The 24,359-nt window shown below is 38.6% G+C and overlaps 1 protein-coding gene across 6 annotated transcripts in view; it reads left to right on the top strand.

Moving 5' to 3' along the window:
* INPP4B (inositol polyphosphate-4-phosphatase type II B) overlaps positions 1-24,359 on the top strand; it is a 267,765-nt gene that overhangs the window by 229 nt on the left and 243,177 nt on the right. For 2 of the 6 annotated variants that reach the window (XM_063156988.1, XM_063156984.1), the window contains exon 1: positions 453-474. The exons of the other annotated variants lie outside the window; for them this stretch is intronic. The gene's annotated coding sequence lies outside the window, so the exon portion shown is untranslated. Of the gene's footprint in view, positions 1-452; positions 475-24,359 lie in introns of those variants that run through there. 6 annotated transcript variants of the gene reach the window in all.

Here is a 24,359-nt window from a genome sequence, read left to right as displayed (position 1 = left end):
TCAGGAGCGATTAGAAGCCGAGAATCGGATCCGGCAAAGTCCCTCCCTTTTATTCCCTTACCAAGTTTCTTAAGGTCACAGCCCACCGGGCGCGCAGCCGTGGCGGCGGAAGCAGGCGCGTTTGCCGGAGCCGCCGGCCAGGGCTGATCCGGGCTGGAGCGCGCTGAGGGAAGCTGCCGCTCTCCTGCCCCCTCAGGGCCGGTGCCGGGGGCGGCTGCCGCTCTCCTGCCCCTCAGGGCCGGCGCTGAGGGTGGGAAGGTGGCCCGGCTGCCCCGGAGAGCCCTGCCCAGCCCACGCAGCCGTCCTGCGGGGATCCCGGGCTGCCGGGGCAGCTTCCAGCCGGGTCGTGCCGGGGATCTTGGCCGGTGTCTCCCGGCGCTGCCCGCTGGAGCCTGGATGCCGGCCCCGCCGTGCAGCTGCGGTCGCGGCCCTGCCGAAGCGGTGCGGGGGGCCTGGAGGATCTCGTCTGTAAAGGTTTTGTGTCGCGTTCCAAAGTTGGGAATATTCGGGTGGGATTAGCGGCTTCTGTGGGTGACGCTAAGGGTTAATTTGATGGAGTAATTGAGCTGTGGGATCCCCATTTGCAAAGAGCAGCGTCTGCCGAGATGTAATGGAAACCGCAAAAAAGGTATTACAGAGAATGAAATTGAGCAGAGTTGTAACTTGAAATTAACCAGAAAAGGTGGGGGCGGGGGATGATGTTCAATTTCTGATCTACAATCGAGTAGAGCTCTGTTTTCTTTTTCTGAAATGGCACAGAGAATTTGAAGCGTGGATGGCAGAGCTTGGGAGTCCCATCTTGGTCCCCAGAACTAACCCGGAACCTTATCCAAAATAGAAATAATAGGATCAAGTCTTTGTCGAGCTGTGTTTTCATCTGATGCCTAATTATGTTTCCATTTATCTTCCTTGCCAGAAGAAATTTACTTGTTTATTTACCCATTAATGATGTGTTAAATAGATATACTAAAATCAGGCCATACGTATGCCATTTAAATCTGACTTTCAATCTCAAAGATGAGAATATTTTTAGGTTTTACTGGCTTACAGGCACTCTCTGTATGTAAATGATGCTTACATAGCAAGAATAATGGGGAGAATGTCTCTTTCTTGTTCTGTATCAGAGAAAAAGTATGTAAACAATTAGTTACTAACAAAACTTCTGTTTGGATAAGTATTTACAAATGTGATAGCAGTCTTTAAAAAGGCAGTTTTCTAGTCACTTGCTTGTTTTCAACATTGTTTTTATTTTACTTGGTTAGATTTGAGCTGGCTTTAAAGCCCTGCAGTATCTCAGATTTTTTTGAACCTGTATATTGAACGGGGTTTATGTAAGTAACTGTATCTATTCGTGCAGGACTGAATGCTGTTTACTTCACACAAATTGATAATTCCACCAGAATTAGGATACAAGTCACAAGATTAATCTGAGCAGTAATTAGTCCTGTGAGATTTGTACAGCCCTGATGATGTTAGTGGCAGCATGTGGCAGTGTTACTACTCCAGAGCCCTATTTTTGCTTTTTTTTCCTCCTTCTGCTCTCTGACAGTTTCTACAGCCCTCAAGATAAGATTAAATCTTTCCTGAAAATACATCTTTTCTTTTACTGGCTTTCTTGGACTAACTGAAGCTTCCAGTCCCAGTTCACCACTGGTTCCCCAAACCTTGCAAGTGCGGCTGATCCTTCTTTTGCTTGGATTTCTCTTTCCCTGCAGAGACTTATCCCTGAGGCTGCTTTAGTTTTTTTGATCAAAGAATTCTGTCTTCCTCAGCCTAAGGTATATCTGTTTGAGCAGGTGTATCCAAATGCCTCTTACATGTCCTCCTTTATCATCTATAGTCTCCTTATCTTCTGATCTGACTGAAAGATTTCACATTAGGTGAAGGTTTTTTTGTGAACCAAAAATGCAAGATTAATACTCTGCTTAGTGCCTGGAAGTCTACTGTACTGTAAGAAGAAAAAAAAAACCAACCCAACACCCCAAAAAAGCCCCAGGAGTGGAAGACCTGCCTGGAGCATTGAAGTCAGCCTGTAGAGGACAGTGCTGCTGGCTGCCAGTGATGGGTGGAGGCTGTGAGAGAGTCTGCAGGTGAAGTCATTATTTGAATAGGCCTAGACCTGAATTCACTGTGAATTTTGGAGGCAAAGTAGTGGGATTGATAGGTATGCTGAATTATTAAGCTTGCTATGGATATATAGTTTAGCATATGACTTCTGCAGAGAAGTATGAAGACAATACTTGTTCAATTTATGTAACAGATTTACATGAGGAAGTAAGATCACTTACTGAGACAAATCTGAAGGTGGACAGTTACTCCCAACACTAAAGTTCCCTCAAAACTTCTGATGAGGCTGCATGCTTAAACACTTGGATAAACAGCTTTGACACTGTGTAGCTAACACAGTTAGCTACATGTCTCTCCCTAGCTTATATTTTCATAGCTCTTCCTGTATGTCAAATGCTCTGACCGATGGAAATTTTTAGGAAGGGCTAGTTTTGCTTGGCTTATTAAATATCTTGTGTTACACTAATATTTTATTGTTGATGAATGGTGAATGTTATACTTTTTAGAAAATATTCTTTCTTTGAAGTAATCTGGGCTGTGAAATACCTTTCCCTGGATTTTTAAATTTACTTGTAAATCTCACTTTGATTGTCAAAACGTGAGCTGGATGGAAGGCTGAAATGTTATTTGGGATGAGTTAGCAGTCCTGGCCTCATCAGGTCTTGGATCTTGTCTACTGCTTACCCTGGGTTTGGGGGCCCTCCCCATGCTTCCTGATTTCACCTTCCAACCTGGCAATCTCACTACAAATTTGTCCTGAGCTCTCCATCTCTTTATCCAGCAGCAGTCACAGCTGATTTCACTCTCTTAAGAAGTTGTTTTTTGGTTTTTTTAAGGGAATGCCTAATTCTTCCTTAGCTTCTCAAGCTCTCCAGGCTTGGGTAGTTATATTGCAGAAAACCTGAGGCAAACTGTGAAAGGGGAGCTGGATTGCACAAGGTTTGAGTGTGGTGCTGGACTTCAGCTCACAGATGTCTTCACAGTGATACAGGATTTTAATTAAAGAGACTTGCTTGTCTTCATACAAAGTCCGTGTTGACAACTCTAAAGAGGGCTTGAGGTTTGTGGATTTCAGTTTCCTGCTGTTTGGAGAGCTGTGCTTTTACTGCTTGCCAGAAGAGGGGAAAAAAATATGAGCTACTGATGTAGAATTCTCTAGTCCATTTTCTCCATTATCTGCAAAGGGAGGTTCAGTTGATTTGGCCAGGTCAGCAGCAGTTCTTTTTGGGGTAGAATTTTCCCCCTTTCTTTTTTTTGTCATCATAAATTAACTAAATATGGACAGAATTTCAAAGAGCCAATCAGATTTAAACAATCCATTCCACTATGAAAATTGCTGTTAGGAGACAGGATACCTTGTCTGTCTTCCAAGTCTTGTGTACTTCTTGGGCAAGGTATACTGAAATAACATAGTGAAAAGTGAAGTGAACATGTTATGCTCTACATGGTATGATATTAATTTGTCTTGAGAGGGAGTGAGTAGAACAAACTGTATCTGCTTATTCTGTAGGGTTTTCAAATTTACAACGATAAAAGTTTGCTTACCTGTTTCAGTAATGGGTTTTGAATTGTTTGATGTCAGTATAGTTGGTGTGACCTTTAAGAAATGTAGAATTACTTCTGCTTCTCAAGTGTTATAGATCCAAGGTCTAAAGAACTTGCCAGCGTTCAGAATCCAAAGAGGCTGTGCTGCAGTGTCCTCTTTACAGTTGCTTCAGCTCTGTCTCTGCACAGGAGGTTTGAAATTTGGTTTGGATGTTAAAAGCCTTTTTGTCTCAGTCTGGCAAACTAAGTGTCTTCCGATTTGTCATGGAAATTCCTATTTCCTGTTTGCCCCACAGGTTCCTTTAGATTGTTTTCAATGTTGAATCAGGCTCTATTTAATCAAAATACGTAAGAAAACTCAAGCTAAAGGTGCTTACTTGACATAGTACCATGTCAAAATGTTAAATGTGATGCTGTTTATCAAGGTCACTTTGGCAGGCAGGCTGAGTTTGTGCTCGGTTACTGGGTGCCATGGCATTAAAAATCAAATCTATCAAGGCTTTTTTGATGGATGTCTTTTGTTTTGTTCTGTATTCTGTTTCTATGAAATTTCACCCTGTGACCCCAGTGGAAATTTATCCTGAGTATGGCAGTAAAGTCAGTTGGGGGAGGGGGGGAACTTTCTCTTAAAATAAATAACTAAACCACTCTCCTTTGTATCTATTTCATTCTGTTATCTGTACTCCTGCCAGTTGGAGTTTCTTGCTGCAAAACCACTATTTTGGCAAATGGAGTGAAATCTCTTAACATGAAGTGCTATGAAGACCCTGTTTTTTAATGTGACTGTAAGAGGTGGACATGTAAAGGGCAATTAAGAGGAAGAAAGTCTTAGGGGGAATAAGCTTTTATTGTATTTTGCCAGCTGTTCATGTACCAGCAAGTTTGTGTATTGTTTATTGAGTTATCAAGTGTGGTCTTAGTGCATTATAGCAATGCTAGTGAGATGCACTAAACCTAGGGTGCATATTTCTGTTATGAAAATGGCTCAGAAACATGCAAATGAGTGTAAAATCGAGGTGTGAAATGTGGCTTGGTATCCTGTACATTTGTGCAGAATGCATCAGCTCTGGTGTTGTATGGTGTTTCTGCAGCAGCAGTAACAGGTTATGTGGTTGTGTGAGTGGCTAAAGAAAATAGCGGTCAGTAAAACTGAGTTTTCTAAGATGAAATAACTTTGTCTCCTACAGAAATGTAGTTTTGGAATAATATCTTTAGTGGGTTATTCCATGTTCTGTAAATGAGAACAGGGTTTGGTACACAGAGTAGGAGATGCTGCATTTGATGTTCACAATAACCTCAGTCTGCTATTTTTATAGTTTTAAAAATATAGCATAAACATAAAACATATTTTAAAAATGTTTTGAAATGTTTTAAAAATATAGTACCTTCAATTGATGATAATTGATTTGAATTGATTTTTCAAATGAATAATCTAGATGGTGATGCAGCTATTGAACCTTGCATTAAAGACAGAGGATGTAAATGAGGAAGAAGCACCCGGTGAAAAACAAAGTAAACATTGAAGTTCATGTTCTGACCTGCAATTGAGAAATATTGTTAAATTTGTTCTGTAGTTTCTATACAAGCACAGATGCTTAACTTGCATTAATTTTCACTCAGTGAATCTGCAATAAACTTTTTCCAAATGATTCATTTTTGATAATTGTTCAGCCATAGAGTTGCAACAATTAGGAATTATATATTTTTAACTCTAGGAATTTTGTTTTGCTTTCCTGCTGTCAGTGTCAGATTATTTAAGTTCAGCTGCCAGCATTGACATTTTCTACTAGGAACTGAGAGTTTCCAGGTGAGACAAACAAAAGTGATGACTGCTGTTTTTATGGGAGTTTTCTTGGTTCTGGATACCACAGGTGGCAATAGTGGGAAGCTTGGAATGTATCAATACAGCCTACACTAGGTGGCAGTGTAAAATATGAAGAAGCCTAAAAACATTTGGAATTTTTATGAACCCAATAGAAGCTGCCACATTTATGGCTCATTTTGTAGATAAGACTATTTTTACTGCATAGTCTCCCCTTAGATATGCGGTCACTTACTTTTCATGGTCCTAATTTTTCTTGACTTGACCTTGTTTGAGTCAGGGAATATGTTTGGACCCCTACTTACTGTAAGGTGGCTGATATACTGAAAATTCAGTCTACCCTTTTATTGTGGGTAGCTGGCTTGTGTTTGTGGTCAGTTATTGGTTAGGAAAACCATACGCAGTTGAGAATTTTATGTGAGACCTATATTGTTAACTGTAGGACAGAAGCTGTCATTTGATGAAACAAGGATGGATGAGACTTCATTTCATAGCTGTATTATAGCCATTTATAATTTATCTAGGATGATCTGGTATGCATGTATTGTTTTTAAAACAAAAATACTGGAATTGTACAGAATCTGATGTCAAATTGCATGTACTGTGAGAGTTTGCTGTCTTTCACTTAGAGAATGTGTATATGTGTGAACTGATATATGTATATATACACCCCCCACCCCAGTGCTGTGGCTATAAGTCTGCTTAAAAATGGTAAGATGTGTGAGTCTTAAAAAGCTCAAATGCATCTTAATCTTCTTCAAGCATTGCAAGAGAGCTTAAGTGACAGTGGGAGCTTGGACAGTTGTCTGTGAGCAAAGAACATCCTTGGGTAGTAAAGTGTAGAGTCCTTTCAAAGTTTTCCTTCAGCAATGCCTGATTATACCAAAATTCTGATCAGGGTGGAAGAAATAACATTTACAGAAACCTTTAAATCAGTTTCTGTGCCATCAAGATGTGATAGCCTAGAGATAGATAGATTTCCCTACTAAAGCATGAAAAGCAAGAGGGATCAGAGGACCCAGCCTGTAAAGGTTATGTGCAGAGTTCCTGAACTCTGCTTTGTTATGTGAAATGAGAAAGCAGTTTGATGTAACACCATGAAAGCTTTTTATTTTTATAAATTGGATTTTCTCTCTGAGAAAAATAAAAAGCCTGGTCACAATACCTTCTTTGGAGCTGTGTACTACCAAAAGCCAAGCTGTCCATGTGCTGAGGTTATTAAATGAATTTAGGCTGTCAAAATACATGTGGAAATATATTTAGTACCTTGCACCAAAATTGATCAGTAATTAATCTGATGGTAAATGAAGAAGACTGTGCATATATAAGGTACAATTCAGGATATGCTGAATATGCTTGAAGAATGAACATTTTATAAAACCCCAACTGTTGATAATGACTTCTTTTAGCAGCAGACACAAAAATACTGTGAAGCAGTGGGAGTATTTAGTGAGGAAACACTTCCCCCTCCTTGCTTTTTGTTCATAGTATTAAGCTTTTCACAGAAGAAAATGTTCAGTACTATTGATATCTGTCATATCAATATTTTGAAAACAATGTGAAAGATTTACTAGCAGAAAATGTAGATAGTAAACCTGTGCTTCAGGCTTACTGAATGTATGTAAGGGTCCTGGAGGGGCACCATGAGTAGTGACCCTCTATGTTCATGTAGAACATAGGAAAATGAGAAATTTGGGAAATTTGGCCTTAACTTTTATCATTCACAGTTTCAGTAAAGGAAACCTGGCATGAATTCTCCTTAGTTGTTGCTTGAACTCCAGCTGTAAATTGAGAATATCATGTCTCAGCTTGGATTGTTTTGGTTCAGCATTCATGGCTATTTTTGTTTGTTTTGACTGGTCTTGATTGAATGGCAAACTGTGGTGATCTTGCACAAAAGTAAAAGCATACTAGGCACCAGTTTATCAAAAAAGGATTGTGGATGGCAATATTAATGTTAATGGGAGCTGTCCTACAATTTGTAGTTGAAGATTGATGTAAAGATGTGTGGGAACCTGAGAGAGCAGATCTGTGACAAAAGCAGGTTGTGGGAAGTCACTGACTGAGTCACGGGGTGAAAGGAATAAGGACACTGAAGCAAGATTAAGTGGTAGCTTATTTTTAGACCTGTATAAAAATATAGGTCTCCTATGCACCTTTCCTATGCAGACAGAAATAAACTGTCTGATCTGTCCAAGATGTCACTGCCAACCATGATTATAAGGAAAATGAAATCCTTTGGTTCAGTTTGGGCTGTGTTTCATAATCCATGGGTGGAACCTGAAGGAATTACTGATGCTGATCTGGGAAGCAAAGTGGTGAACCCCAGCCCAAGCAAAGCAAACAGTCTGCAGAGGTTCTGGGAACAAGTCAATTCTCACCTGAGCAGTGGGGAAAAAAAGGAAATCAACCCATCCGGAATTTACCGCTTGTTTTGTCAACTAGAACCCAACCTTGGAGTCTTCTTCCAGGTGGTAGCACTTATTGGCTACTATATTTAAATAAATCTAATGTTTCACTAAAAAACATGCTACAATTGTTTCCATGTTACTGTGAGAAGATACATTTATAACAATTATTTTAAACATAAAATTGAGCACTTGCTCTACTTGTTGAACAGCATGTTAACGAGGTGTCCTGGAGTTATCTATGAATATTTATTAAGATTTATATCAAGAGTAAAATATAGAAAAACCGTACTCTTTTTCAAAACAAAAATGATGATTACTCATTTTCAGTGCTCTGAAATCAGTGCTTAACAATCAATTTTGGTATGTTAAAGTAATTGCATGCTTTTGAATTTTACCTGAAACAGAGATCTGATGTTTATGGCTTCTCTTTGGTTTTTTGGGGCTTTATTTTACCCTTATAGAAAAAGAAGAGCTACCTTTATCCTCATGAACTGTTCCAGATGGGGGGTAGGGGGGGGGGGGCAAAACACTGTAAAATATAAACATAAAATATTTTGCCTATTTAAAATAAAATACTGATGAAGATCTAGCCCATGTCTGTGGGAATTTTTCTTGGCAGATGCTTCCTAAGTTCTGAAAAACATCAGCTTTGAGACTCTATTTTTGTGTTCTGGAAGAGCAATGTCTCTCACTAAAGTTTGAAGGTTAAGGTAGAAGTACTTTTTTGGAAATTGAACTGTAAAGTGCAAAAAGATATATTTTTAAGCAATTTTAAAAGACAATACCAGCCTGCTGGTTTTGACCCTAGTTTTTAATTTCTGTATTTGGAAGAGTGTTGCAGCTTTACAGCCGGATGATTTGTTAGTTCTCCTGTAGTAAATAATTCAAAAGAGCCTTTGTTGTGTAGTCAGCAATGCCACACATCTCTCACCTCCCACAAGTGATGGGAGCAGATTCTGACCCAATTTGCAGTGCTGTTGGCTTGCTGCAGCTCAGGGAAGCACTTTAGAAGATCTTGGCTTTTGGGTTTTTTTTTCCTAAAAATAAATAAAATTTTCACTTAAAAATGAAATTTTAAAACTTAGCAGTAATTTAGCTGCTCATATGTTGATTCTGTATTTTTTTTTTTTTAATGAAAGGTGCATATAGTTGTTTTTTTGGAACTTAATGAGAAGTGTTAGTATCACAAACTTGGAAAGGCTCTGTCATACTACAGCTGACTCGCCCCCTTGTCAGCTGAGCTGGATTCTCCTTTTTCCTCATGGATGGTTTGCCTTTTGCCGTGTTCTGTTTCTGTCCAAATGGTGTTGCTCCCATTCCAGCCCAGTGAAGGCTGTTCAGAGCTTTCAGACCTAGCTCTCATCACAGCCAGACCAGTGACAGAATCAGACAGTGCTGGGGTGGGAGGTGCGTGGAACTTGCTCGTCTCAGTGGAGTTTTCTGCATCTGCCAGGTGATGCAACCAAACAAATAAACACAATTCAGATCCTGTTGTGTCTGTAGGTGTTTGCACAGGTCACGGACTGCAGTGGCTCAGGTGCCTGAAAAAATAAACAAAATTCACACTGTCTTGAAAATAGACACTGCCTTAATCCATCAATTTAGAAGTCATCATATGTGAAGGAAGGGACAGTAAGTGAGTTTGTAGGATTGGACTGAGACAGACAGATGATTCTTCTGGTCTGCTGTGCCACATTGAAAAAAAAGAAGAAAAAAAAGCTTAAAAGAATTAGCAGGCAATGAGGAGATAATTATACCATCAAGCACAGGGAATTTCATGGCCATTGTGGGTAAACAACTCTGGCTGCTCCATCCAAGGGACCAACTTAATTAAAAACAATGGCCAAAAAAAAGGACAAGCCTAAAATTCTAGTTTAGTTAACCCATTTACCAAAGAAAAATATTGAAAGCCCATTAGTTTTTCTACAGATACTAACATTTTGTTTATAAATTCAGCATTTTAAAAACTTTCTAAACTTTATCTGGCTTTGCTTTAAAAATGTACAAACACCATGAGTTCCAAAACATGTGGGTTTAAAATACCTTTTATGCCGATTTTCTGATACTGTTTTTTCATCACGAAATATTTGATTTTTCACTTCTAAGTAAGGGGAAAGCTGAGGTCTATAGCAGGAATTGCAGGTTTTTCCAATTTATTGGCATATCCTTAGGGCAAGTGGGCTGGAGTGGGACCCCTGGGGCATGGAGTGGCTGAACAAGGGGTAATTAGTTAACACTGAAAGTGGGCAAGTGTAGATTAGCTATTAGGAAAAAATTGATTACTGTGAGGGTGGTGAGATACTGGAATAGATTGCTCAGAAAATCTGTGGATGCCTCATCCCTGGAAGCTTTCAAGGCCAGGTTGCATTTCTATGTTCGTTATTTTTCTATTAAAGTTCTTTATTCTTTGGGCAACTCCATCCTTCCTGTCCCTCTACTTTTACCACGTTCCCCCTGGCTGGGCTGGGCTTGGGGTCACAGCGAGCCGGACTGCAACAATATGGTATTAATAATAACTTGTAAATTATATAATAATAATTCATAAATTACTGCCATTCTTACTGTGCATTAGTCACATCGCTGAAGTTGTGGGGGGAAAGCCTAGAACTGAGTGTTTTTGTATAAATGGACATATATAAAATTGTGCCAAAAGGGCAGCAAGGGGGAAAACATGGAAACCAGAAGGCAGAAATAAAGACTCATATAGAAGTTTCTGCTGCTGTGCTTATAAAGAATGAAAACTTTTCCTGTTGTGTCCAGCTGAGCTACCATGTGCCTCTCTGACAGCGGTTTGGAAATGTCAAAGATGGAAATATTTTTGAGTCAGAGTATGTGTATCCCTTCTAGCTCAGTGGGACAGTGATTCCTGGTAATAGAAACTGAGTTTAACTTCAAATTCATACATTACAGGGCATAATTCTCTAACAGTTTTTGCAAGTAATTTTCCAACCTTACTTTTAGTTGTGGATTTAATATTTAACACTCAAGGATTCTTAATATTAAGAGTAACATTAAGGAATATTAATATTTAATTTGATGTCATAAGAAATAGCTTACAGTCATTTTTGCAGATGAAATAGGTAAGATATCTCCCATAATTTCTTTCGAATTTTGGTGCTTCTTAATCACTCTGCTTAAAGGATAAGGCATGAAATCTTCCTTTGTATGTAACTACCAGAAGTTAGATTACATTGGAACTAAATAAACACTGAGTTGGAAGGAATTTAGATTAGCATTCATATTTGTAGTTCTTGAAATTACTGTAATCTGGAAAAACAGCTTGAAAGTTGTCATCAGTGTCAGCACTATGTTAAGCTCTGCACTGGCACAGGTCTCACTTCTGTGCTGCTCTGAGCTGGAACTTGGTGTTTTGCAGCTCTATTTTTCATTCATTGGAGTGGGATGTAGTGGCAGAGCTGTCTCCTTGGGTGTGTGCTTTGAATTTCACTCTGCAGGGCAGCTCACTGCTCAGAGCTGGTGACTTCACTGGAACAGAAGGTTCAGATCAGATCAAGAAATTAACCTCAGTTAAGGTTAATGCTGAAAAGTCTTAAATCTGCATTATTATTAAAACCAGACCATATTGCTGATTTTATTAAAAGTCTTGCTTTGAGTTATGACTTGAATTTGAGTTCTTCCTTTAAAAACTTTTGGCAAGATTTCTTCTGGTTCCCCTGTGCATCTGCAGAGGCACTTTTGTGTGCTGGTAACTCCTCACCAGCCCAGTTTCCCTTTCTTCAGCTTAGTTGTACTACTCTATCATTAAAAATTACTTAATGATCTGGTTAGGACTATGTATTGCCACATACTGAAATATTTCTTCCTCTTCATTCTTGCAGTGGTACTTTTCTGCCTGAATCTAAAATGCAGTGTTATTCTTCATACTGAGTGCAGGAGGTTTAATTACTTTCTTTACAACTAAAAATAAGGCATTTCTGGCCGAAATAAGATTGTTAGTGTTTGGGTTTCTTTGGGTTTGTTTGTTTTTTAATAGTGGGATAGATTAAACTGTTTAAGAGCATTTTAGGGAATGTCTGCCTCAAGCATTCTAAGATGCTGAGAAACTGGGAAAGATTTGGGAACAGAGTGGTTTTGCTAGAGAACGCTGATGTTTGAAATGGTGGAAATTAGTTTTGTGGGAAGAAAACTAGGTAGTTCCTGTAATGACAGCGAGGTGTGATTGAAGTGGGAGGTAGGTGTGAGGGATTAGGATGAGAATATTTTATAAGGATTAGAAGGGTTGCCACTGGAGGTGAGGTGACAGTCTCTTGGTTCATTTTGCTGTCTACATGGATTTCTTCCTCAGTTTTTGAGGCTTTTCTGTTAACAAATTCTATGCAATTTATTTTAGGTAGCCTACAAATTAGTTGCACGGCTATCAAATCTTGTGCAAGTAATAGTAAAAAAAAATTAAATAAATCCAGTCTCTCCTTTCCATGTGTCTGTAATTTTTCAGTCTAACACATTTCTAGCCAATGATCTAGGGGTCAGAACTTACTGTTGTATTTCATGAATCACTTTTATTTTGCTTTCTTCCTTTAGTTTAAAATGCAAATCACAATTTGCAAATTTAAATACAAATATATTGTTGTCTCAGCATCCATGGAAATGTAATAAAATGGCAGAGAATGCAGCTGTCAGTGGGACCTGTATGCATTTAATAACTGTGAAAATTCACCTCAAGCTAGGCCTCCTTCTATTTCCTTTCCTATGGATGAGGGATTTGATGGAAGTATTTTGGTATGGTGGCATTTCAAAATTTTGACATATATTTAAGTAATGCTTGAGTCTGTACTCAGCCTTTCGCTTAACCTGAAGACTTATGAATGAAAGCAAAACAAATGAACAAAAGCATTTTCTAACATTATCTTGAGTGATGCCTGCCATGTGAGGAGCTGTGGGTACCCAGAAGCCTTTTAATGGCACAGTGATGAGCTCCCAGAAAACTCTTGGGTTGCTTGTGTTGTGTTTTTGATCTCCTTACTTCTGAGAATAAATAATACACTACCCAATACACTCCTCAGGTTTTGCTCCAGCAGTGGACAAAATACTTAACTCACCATTGTAGTTTTAAATATCTTTTTCAAATGTATGTGAAGTTGTCACTCATCTCAACATTATTACTCTATTCAGAATGCTAATTCAGCTAGAAAATGTTGTCAGAACTAAACATCCACTTTTTCTTTGGGATGATATTTTAAAATTAAATTTGGCTGATTCCGCACATTGGTTTTTTGTGTCCTCTATCAATAATACATTGATATGAGGTTTTTTTTTCTGAAAGGAAATTTCATGAAGTTGATCAGTTGTTGCTTTCTGCTCCTTCATCCATTCATTTCAGCTTGATTTTTGTTGGTAGCAGCAGTGGAGTGTAAGGAGCAGAAAAATGAATTGCTGGTGCTGGCTGTCTCTTTACCACAGAAGTGTTAGTTATCTGCTCCATTCTTCATATCATTCCAGTCAGGACAACCTGTACAGAAATGGCTTTCCTCATCAAAGTGAGAGAACATACCACTTAGAGTGCCATTTTCATCCTGGGAATGGAGAATTGCTTTCCTTCTGGGAGGCATGGGTATTCAGACACAATAATGTCTTTGCAAGTTTAAAACCACCACACAGCTCCTTAGGAAAATGAGCAAGCTGTCAGGCCTATAATCTGTGTCCAAGAGTCTGAGTCTTCCAAGGCTCAACGTGCAGGGCCGTAATTTTGTCCCTTTGAGATGAAAATCTTGTGAGTAAGGAGAGCTCCCTGTTTCACAATTCATTAAGTAAATCATTGCCCTTTCTGATATGTCTGAAATGTTTACTCTGCACATATAGCATGCATTGGCTGATTCAACGCGAAGACTCAGATAGGATTTGGGTGTTTTCTTTCCTTTCCTGGTTAACCAGAATGTTTGTGGCAGAGAATTAGAGTGTAAGAGAAGCAAAGGTGAAACTGTGCAGTGTTTGATGGAGTGAGCAGTCATTGAAAAGAAAAGCGTTTGCAGGATCCCAGCACTAACATCCATCTGTCTGTGATTTCCAGGCCTGTTTTATTTATTTATTTTAGGAATAAAGAGCCTCCTTGTAAAAAGCTCTCTGAGGAATGATTTATTGTTTTGCCAACAAGATGACACCAGTCTATAGTAAGCTGTGTCTAGTCTGTAGTTATACTCAGTGGGGCAGATTAGGTGCTCCCATAAAGTAAACATGGCTGGAGAAAAAAATCAACTCAGATACTGAAGCAGCTGGACTTAGACAATCAGTACTCCAGGAGGCTGGAGAAATTTGGTTTTGAATGCTTTGCTTAAATATTAGGTTAAGAAAGAAGACTCTGCCACTCTCTAGACATAGCGCCGAGTCCCTTCAGATTGTAGGAAATTGTTTATTTGCATGCATTCATCTACTTGATTATGAGTTTTGTATTTGTTTAATGATGGTGATCAGCTATGCTATTGCAAGGACTAATCCCATCAGGAGCAGTCTTTCAAGTATGGAAAACCATAACCTTCAGGGATTATGATTCATCTGTCTTTAAAAGGAACACACCGACATTAAATACAAGTTACATTACTGAGCATCCTGAGATCCCTGTCCCCTGGCTTTGTGCAGCAGGACAGAAAGCAGGAGTGGAAGGCAGATGACGAGCTTTGCTGTGTGTTGCTGAAGTTGCTGGGGAAGTTACTCTCCCTGACTGGGTTGTTGTGGTGTTAGTGCTGGGCAGCAGAAACAAATGATATTCTGGCTGTTACTGGTCCCAGCCAGGTGTTCTGCTTGGTGTTGAACAGCAGATGTTGAGAGTTAGCACATTGTTTTCTTTGTCCTCCTGCCATGGGGGTGGCGCCTTCCCCAAGGAAGGAGGAGTGGCAACCAGAAGTACAGCAGTTTTAGACTGGTTACTGCTAAATTCAATGCTATCTGTTGGAGAGGGAGAGAGTAAAATCTGTAGAAAATTGAAAATTCCAGGGAAGAGGGGAAAAAATCAGAAGCAATGAGCATGAGTTTTTTGAAGACAATGACCTGATAGCCTAAGCTCAGGTAAGGTAGTTGGGTTGTAATTGTTTTTTTTCCTTTAGAAGTAATTTTTGACTGTGAAAAATGCCAATCACTTGTTTTTAATTTTTTAAATGTTTAATAGTAGTAAAATGGTTATAAAAATAGTAATACAATTAGAGTAATAATAATTTGGACAATTTGGATTAGGACAATATGAGACAATAGAAACAAAGAGTTATGGACTCTATGGACAAAGAGTCGGGGTACCTTTTTCTGGGCAGCACAAGTCCGAAAAAGGACACTCATTAACAATGAGCTGCTACAAAAAGGAGGTCGAGTAGACAAGAAATAGGGTTGGGCTAATGCTTGCAAGGGGGCCAGACTGCCTTGATAGACTCACTTGATGGCTACTAAATGCCTTGCCAGAAGAAGTGCTGTGCACCTTTAGGCAGAAGCTGTGTTCCCTCTTGTGTTTGTAGCACTTACTGCATTTCTGTACTGCTCATGAGAGAAATGGGGATGGTTGCGTTTCAAATATGAGCATGTCTGGCCTTTCTGGTTCTCTACTGTGAAATTAGTGAAGTTGTGTTCTGTGAATCAATGGATGGCTCTTAGATGCTATGGTATAGATGGAGATAATCAACACTGGCATTTTTAGTACTTCAAAAGATACACTTGTAACTTTGGGGTTAGGGTCTTAAGCTTCTGTGATTGGGTCTGAACTGAGAGAACACGTTCAGTATTTGCAGTAGCTCAGTTTAAAGCTTTTTAAGAAAGGTATCTGTGTATATTAAGCTTTCTGATGAAAATATGAAGTTCAGTGTGGTGTAAAGTAATTGTCTGCTGAAGTAATTGTGTCCATAGACTTTGGGTTCTGCACAAAAATACATTTGGTTCTGAATTCATGTAGTGTTTTGATAGCGTTCCTGTTCGCATCTTCTCTGTAGAAAAAGTCTAGTGCTGATAAAAGAAACTTTATGGTTGTATGCAACTGCTGCTTTGCTTGCCCTCCCCCCATTTTTGAGCAGGATATATTAGTAGAAAGAAGCAAAGTATACCAGCTCCTGCTCCATCTCTTTTCCATAATGAATAGGATAAGGTGCTCAATGGAAAAGAGAAAGGTGCTGCGTTTCTTGAGGAGTCACACAATGTTATTACAAGCTGTGTTAGGAAGATTGAGAGAGCATGTAAAATGAGTCAAAATATTTGCAGTTACTTAAGTATGTGTGAATAGCATTAGTGCTTAACAGTGAAAACATGAAGACTAAATATCTTCAGAAAATATGTGCTAAAAAGATTTGTTGTCCTTATAGAAGGAAAGACATAATTTCAAACTTATGCCAAATAGAATTAGTGTTCCATCATAACTCTCTGAACTCTAAGTTTAGCCTGTTGTAAATAGTTTAATCACAAAGGAATTTCAGTGTTACCTGAACTATTCAGAAACCTTTCTTAAGGATCCAGAACAGATTTGCTATATCAACCTTTTCTCTTCTGTGACATGAGAAACCGAAACTTTGTCTTTGCTGCTTGTATTCTGCACGTGGTTTTTTTAATATTTCACATTCTCTTTCAGAAAGCAGAGCTTGTTTCTCTGTCAGTATCTCCTAGTGAGAGAAATAGTGCTACCTATTGTTTCTTATTCTAAATTACTTCTGACTTCATTTTACAATTGAAGAGGAAGGAAATACTGATTTGTAGCTACTGCTTTCATGGTTTGTCATTATTTTCTTTATTGTTGCTTAAGAAAAGTGACAAGCCACCATTTGAGATTCAGAACTTTCTTACTATGGTAGTACCCTTAAGTTTTGTCACCTGAGACTTCATTGCTTTGCTGTGAGAACAAGTGTCTCATCCTATTCTGTGGCTTTGAATGTTTACTGCCTTAAATTTCTAGCTGGATACTTGAATTTTAGTATCTAGAGGAGTGTTTCTGCTAACTTTTAAAAAGAGAGAATATTCAGAGATCACTCCTGTGTTTTCCTGTGAGATCCCCACCCCTGTTACTCATGGTTAGAAAATGAGTCACCAGAAGCTTCATGTAACCCATGCTGGTGACAGTCATACCCCATTTTACTTTGGGAGTGGGGGAAGGTGAAAGAAATGTTAAGCGGCAATGAACCTCTTTTCCAAGACTGCTAGCCTCTTCTGTTTGTTTTATTGTTTTGTCATGGAGAGACCAAAAGCTTGCAGGCTTGAGGCCACATAAGACTTTGGCATAGTGGTATGTATGTAGATAAAGGTGTGTAAATGTAGAGGTAGGCATATGCAAAACTCTAAGTCTGCAGATGAACTGGACAAAGTGGTAACTCCGCTGGTAAATCAATATAACCCATCTATTCAATAATCCTGGGGAGCGAAACAAAAATGCAGAAGAGGAATCTGGCTAGTGGAGGGTAAGATGTTTGTGACTCTGCAGACAGCAGAGATGTTGAAGGTTTCTTTTGTAAGAGTGCAGTGGGGTTGGAAAAGCTGCATGGCACACGTGCGGGCTTACTTGGCATTGAGCACAGCTCTCCCAGGCCTCGGAACAAAGATGTTCGGGATAACAGAGATATGTCACTTGAGACCTTTTCCTACAGAGAGGATTTGAAAATTTTGACCACTTAAAATGCGTTTAGTAGAAGATGAGTCTTTGAAAAGATGAGATCAAACTGCATTCTCCAGAGAAATGGCTTGCTGGCATTGAGAATTTATGCTGTCTCTGAAGAAGAACTTGAAATTGAGGCACGTGACAGATTTACATAGTGCCTATTTTTTTTTTTTCTTTAAAGTGTGCATGAAAAGAGATAGAAACCCAAGGATACCATAGCAGATAAAGTGATGTAACTGTAAAGAACAATAGACAGTTATTAGAATAGAAGATAAGTGCAGTAAATATTTCTGAGAATAGTAGTCAGGTATGTAACTACCAGTTATGACTATACCAGCTTTCAGTGCAGTTAAGACTGTGCATTAGCTGAAGTGCAAGGAAAGCTGGAACAGTTTTGTGCAAATACCAAGAGCTTGGGGTGTAAAAAGGAATAATTTGAATTGCAAAATATTAGACTGAATATTGAAGCCATAAGGTAATAGCATAGCAGAACATGAATATTGAAGGATACAATGGAAAACTAGAAATAGACATTATTGAGTGGCATTATAGTGCATGATGTTATAATGTTATTAGAGTGTTGCTGTAAGGACTTAGAGGAAATGCTAGTGAAGCAGAAACCACTTGGACTGATGTCAATTCAATGAAAGGTGCTAAGTCTGCTGGGGCAGTGGTGGAGTTCTGCAGTGCTGCATCTGGAAATAGGTAATTGTAATGGAGTAAAGATCAAAATTACTGGGCCCATCACAAGAGAAACCGTCTTTGTGAATAACCATTGGAAAACAAGTGCTGCTGATAAAGGTAGGTTGGGCTATGATAGTGTGGTTTAAATGCATGACAGTTTTTGAAATTTGAAAATAAATCATGGGACCAAAACCTGGTGAGACTGGTTTTGAGTAATGTAGTTTCAACTCAGACTTATATATCTTGAGGATTTATATGGGTTTGGTCTTATATGTTTTCCTGAGAGGTGGGTTCAGGGAAGGATTATGAGAACTGGAAAACATTTCCTGCAGGGGATGAATTAAGGATTGAAAACAACCCCAAACCTTGGCTTCCTTTATCACTTCCAGTAATGGAAAAAAAGAGAATATACATGTAAGATAAAGGTCAGTGTTAGTACAATAATGTGGTTAATTTGGACATTAAGACATTTACTTTGAAAATGAAAGAAGATTCTTGATGTTAAAACCAGAACAACATTCCGCTGGGAATATAGAGACAAAGATATCTAGATACTTTTGGGCTTGAGCTAAATAATATGTTGTGGAAAGTATTAGATTTTGATGTTGCATGTTGTCATAGGTCTTATAACTCAGAGGGCTCTTTCTGTTTTTTAGTGTGGTTGGACTAATCCTGTCCCCAGGATGTGATTTCTGGGTTCAATTTGCTTGGAGTCAATTTGTCTCTTTGCTGAGATAGTTCAGGCTTTACAAGGAGTAACTTTCTGTTAACAGTTTCTTCTGAGAATTATATCCAACTAAGTTGAAGTGTTAGGTTTAGGGCATCACACAAAAAAAAGCTGCCCTAAACCTTTCATTTCCACGTCAAGAGAAAGTAGTGAATGTGAAGTTTAAAGGACTTCATGTCTTTAAAACTGACACTGCTGTAGCTGACTGGTTTTGACCCTTGGTAATTTTTTTGTGCTTGAAAGGTAATCATAGGAACAGTCTTTCATTCCCGCACACTTCAAAAGCAGCAGCATATAAAAACAAGATGACAATTCCCCTGCTTCACCTGCTACCCTTTTAGACTTCACACCTCTTCCATCCACATGCAGAAAGAATCTGACGTGACTGGTCTTGACACTTGTGCTAATGGCAAGGGAGTTGTCTATGCATCTCCATACATAGTGGTTCTTAAATGAATGTTGGACTCCTTTTCTGGAGCAAAATAAAGGTTGCATCTTTGTATTTTGGTAGGGAAGGAGAAGTCAGATGATACCTCCATAGACTAAAGTAAAGCTGGATTTGAGGAAGAAAATAAACAAAAAGCCACTAAACAAAGAAGTTGTGTGTGTCTGTGTTACTGATGGGAGATGGGGAAAAATTTTTTAAAACAAAAGATAAATGTCGGGCAGAAGTTAAAACTTTGGCCATATTCACTGTGAATGATCAAAGAAAGTGCCAACATAGCAGCATTTCAAGCAAAATGTCAGTCTTCCTTTGATTTATTTATTTATTTGAAAATTTTATTTTAACAGTTTATTTAAAATATTGTCTTATAAGTGCTGGGAAAGGAAGGAGACAGGTAAGTTTAAGAAATGGCACAAAGCCAAGTTTCTCTGGTTGTATCTTCCAACTAACATATTCCTAATTGCCCAACTGCCTTAAGGCAATCAAGAAATCAGTTTTTGAATAATTTATGAAGGTTTTTTGTCACCCTTACAAGGTGCTAATATGCCATGGTGAATTGGGGAGGGGGTGGGTAGCCACAACAACCTGCAGTCGATAAAATGAGTGGAATGCTTTTATAAAATACTGTTTGTGGGCACATGTGTGTGCTTGCAGTCTGAAAATTTAAAGATGTTCTCAGAAGAATGCAGAAGCTACTTACCAGGAGAATTTAAGTTTCCTAAACTTGTTTGTATAAACTCCTGCACAAATTGCTTTTCTGCCTTGAACTAAGATGAATAAAATTGTTTAGGCTAACATCTGAAAATTCAAGAACAGGAGGGGAAAAAAGTCTGTCCCCCAACTTTCCTTTTTTTTGTGGTGTCCTATTTCAATTGCCTCTCTAGTGGCTCCTTGCACAAAGTCTGCAGTCTTAAAGTTAACTCTGAGAAGTATGTCCCAGAGCTGCATTTCTTTAGAAAATGCTTTCTTGAGAAACGCTTTCATCTCATAAGTTAGGTAATATTCCTGATTATTCAATACAAAAGAAAGCATTCATTCTGAAAGATTTAGATCTTAAGAGATTCACATATTTTAATGCATGCAAATGTAGTTAAGATCAAAATAACTGCATGTCTGCAGCAGTGCAATGGCATTGTAATGGAATTATGGTATTAGTCAAATTTATTTTTGTGCTGAATTTATTGTACTTCATGTAGTCATTCTGTCTGTATGGGGTATGTTCTTCTTCAGTATCTGGCTCTATGTCATTAGTGACATTGATAATTGTTCTAGTGCTGACTGGGATGGAGTTTAGTTCAGCCACTATTTTTACTTGGAGGGCATGCTCCTCTGACTGTATTTACTGTGTGAAGCACCTCTCCATGGGCTGTGAGATCTTACTGCTCTATTTTTGCCTACTGAAAACACATCAGAGACACAGGCTGGTGAGAGAAGCTTGCTCCAAGCTCTGGCCAGACTCTAGGTGCTCTGCTTTAAGCCTGTGCTGGGATGACAGGAAAGAAAGCAAAGAGGAAAGCAAAGAGCACAAGTATGGCCAAGGAACAGCCTGTTTGTAACCACCACTGCAGAGCTTTGCAAGCTGAAGTTTTGAGAGGTATTCTTCTTTTTAGCCTTCTTAGAGTCAGATCTTTTGGTGCATTGGGTTTGTTGGTCCCCTTCTAAGCTCTGATTCTCTGCTTCAGGCTAGTTTCCCTGTTAATTCTTGCCCAGAGGGTCTTTTAGAAGCTGAGCATCCTTCAAAGCATGTAGGTCTGATTAGAATGTAGGTGATAATCCCTCAGCTAGATGTTGAACAGCTATTCTGGGCTAGGCAATCAGATACAATTTTACTACGCATGAAAAAGAGGTTGTTACCAACCATTCACATCCTGAGGCGAGCGCCGTTTCTCTGTCAGGGGATTTGGCTTGCACTACTGTGCACCTTCAGTTGGCATCACAGAAACATTCAGTCCTGGACAGCCTCTAGTAAAAATCAGTTATGTTTCACGTTTTATATAAAGCCATTCATTTAATTCAGACATACCTGTTTTGCATCATACCACATTATACATACATACCTGTATAACTGCATCCTACCACTGCAGTCATGGCCTTTTTACCCAAAAAAGTCTGTACCTGAGGAGAATGAATATCTTATGAAACCAACTCTTGGATTTTGTTTATAGTAAATAACTGTGATAGCCTTATATTTAAGTTGTTGTTGTGCACTGTTTTTCTTTGCATGGCAGTTTAATCTGCAAAACATGTACTTTTAGCAGGTTTTATGTCGCTGGGCTATTTATTGGTTTTAACTTCTTAGGCTACTCAGGTTTAGAATAAAATATTTATAAAAGCATTTGCCCGTGACCCTTTTAATTGAAGAGAGCAGGGTGCAATACAGAGTAGATAACTGTATGCAGAAATCCAGCTAAGTATTTGGCTCTATTGCCTAATTAATAACTTAATAAGATATAACTTATTTTTCAGGATTATTTGTACTTCATCACTGTTTCTATATAGTGAAAAGCTGCATATTAGTAAAAACAGGTAGCGTAGTAATGGATGAACATGGACAGGAAATTTAGGTTTATTGAGTGAAGTGTTACACTTCCCAAGATGCCTGTCTGCATGGAAAGGTGTTAGTGGGTTTTGACTCCCAGCAGATGGTGTCTCTGTTGCTTACAGGCTGTATTAGCACCAAATTCTGCAGCCACACAACCAACAGACACATAGGTCACTCTGGAACGAGCCATGGAGGAGAGCTTCACTATGTGCACATGTGCAATTTGAGCTGTCCTAGTCTTAATTGAAACAGATACTTGGGGGAGAGTCTGATCATCTTCTCAATCATCCTTTGACTAGAGGTTCAAGTTGTGGTTCAAAAGTATCACCTCTTAGTTTCTTCTAAAGTGTTTTTAGCTTTGGATGAATTTAGAGACATAGCAGTAACTTAGAGTAAAAAGATTGTGAAGTTTGTTACTGTGATTGGTACATCTTAATTATCCTTTAAAATACATAAATTCTCTTATCTTCTCATTGCGGATCTATTGGTCAGTTTAAGCAAATGGTCAATGAATGACCTGTAATTGCTGCTGCATAAAGCAGAAACATTCTTAGTAGTCTTCATGATTAATGAGCTTTGTTGCTATTTTTCCTTTATCTATTTTGCATCTATTCCCTTCCCCAGATGAAATAATAATTTCTTTGTAACTGAGACTTCTGTTGCACATAGAATCATTATTATTGAGACACAGGCAAAATGCTCTATTGTTCTTTCTTAGATTGAAAGTACCAAGTCACCATTTCCTAGATTTATTTGTTCGAGAAATGAACCCCAAATCTCTCAAATACACTGTTAAATTTTTTCAATATGTATAGTTTGGTTATTCCTCAGATATGAGTTTAGGAAAAGGGGGAAGTAGAGAGAAACTGTGTTTTCTCAGCAATATGGTGTATATATATGTGTGTGTGTGTGTGTTAGGACTGATGATATTTTTTTCATTCTAGGATGCAAACCAAAATGGTTGAGAAATTCAAAGGTGTTGGGGACTGCAAAACTTAAGATAAAATCCTGTATCTTAGAGAGTAAAAGCTGTAGTCTTACTACAGTAATTTGTCTGTTATAGTAGAAGTGACCACTGAAACTGATGCTACAGCAATTTTGTGTTTGAAGTTTGCTTCTAGCTTTTGCATATTTAAAGATATTGGAGGAGAGAGGAAATAAATCTTCTAGAGGCAAAAGTTCCAGTTATTACACTCAGATACTGTATCTTGTGGAATGGGGAAATAAAGTGCAATATGTTTTGGAACTGGTTACTGTGTCCTACCTTCATTCCTTTCTTTAAGGGATTGGTGTTCCCAACAAACCACCTCCCTAGTCTGGTTTTACTGCTGACTTGTGTGTAAGAGCTCCATGTGAATTGAGCTGTGCCACTCATTTACTTGGGATTTTTGTTTTGTTTTGTTTGAAAGGACAGCTTACAGATTCCTGCATTTTCATTCCTGGAATGAAGGTGCTCTAAGTGCTTATTTGTATTATTCCTTTTAGAGGAAACAAAAGGCAAGATTTCCCCCCCCTCCCCTTTCCCCAGGAAGATCATGTCTGAATGTGATCTGGAAATGAATACTGGGAAACTACATGAATCATTTAGGAATTTTCTTGACTGGGAAATCTGTCAGCTGAAGGGAAGACAGAACTGTTCTGCTTGGTTGCTATTTTGTTCAGCTGAAGGGAACACCTTCAAGGCAAGCCAGCATTTAATTTTTCATTATCTGTCTCTAAATAGAGTATCTCACCTCTAAGTGCCTTTATTCTCAGGAGATACTTTGCTTTTAAGGTCGTGTTTGGGTTAAGGCTTTAAAAAGGGACTTGCAAATAGCAGTGATAGTGGATGAGGGTGTTGGTTAGTTTATGGGGCGCTCAATAATGCCATTTTTATGTCATGCATCCCTTGGAAGAACTCTGGTTCTGGTCAGGGATTGCCGTGTCAGCTGGAGTTCCTGTGGTGTTTTTCAGGGCATGATGAGGTAAGGGTGACTGAACTGAAAACTGACAGAGGATAAAGTTATTACAAAATGCTATGTGTGATTCAGCATAAAATAAAACTGAAATAACACCGGTACTGTTGTGAAAATAAATAACTACTTAATGTTTCTGTTACCTTTCTTCTATACAAACAAATCAAAATTGTTTTCAATGCTCAGTAAAGGGTGTCCTAGGAAATGACATGACTTATTAACTTGTTGAATATTGCAGGCCTGTAATTTTTTGATTCTAATTGTTTTTGAAAGGTGCAATGGCTGATAAGTTGTAGGAAAAACATCTGAAGTAGTTAAGGGTGATAATCTGTTCAAATAGATTGCTGTGGTACTTTCGGCCTACCAAAGTATCAGTGAAAGCTACAAACATCATTTGATCAGCCCTAGCTTTGACCTTGCTGGAAGAAAATAAGAGAGCCAGGAGACAAAGTGAGGAGACTGAGCAGCAGAAAGAAACTGAATTTTTCCTTAGGTTTAGTCAGTTAGCTTGACTGTGTTCAGCCAGCTGATAAGCATCTTTATGTAGAAGGGCATGAATAACTTTGTAATGCCAATAGGTATATTCTGTA

Source organism: Melospiza melodia, chromosome 5, assembly GCF_035770615.1.
Source record: "Melospiza melodia melodia isolate bMelMel2 chromosome 5, bMelMel2.pri, whole genome shotgun sequence".
Taxonomy (NCBI): Eukaryota; Metazoa; Chordata; class Aves; order Passeriformes; family Passerellidae; genus Melospiza; species Melospiza melodia.
This window is presented reverse-complemented; position numbering and strand designations above follow the sequence as displayed.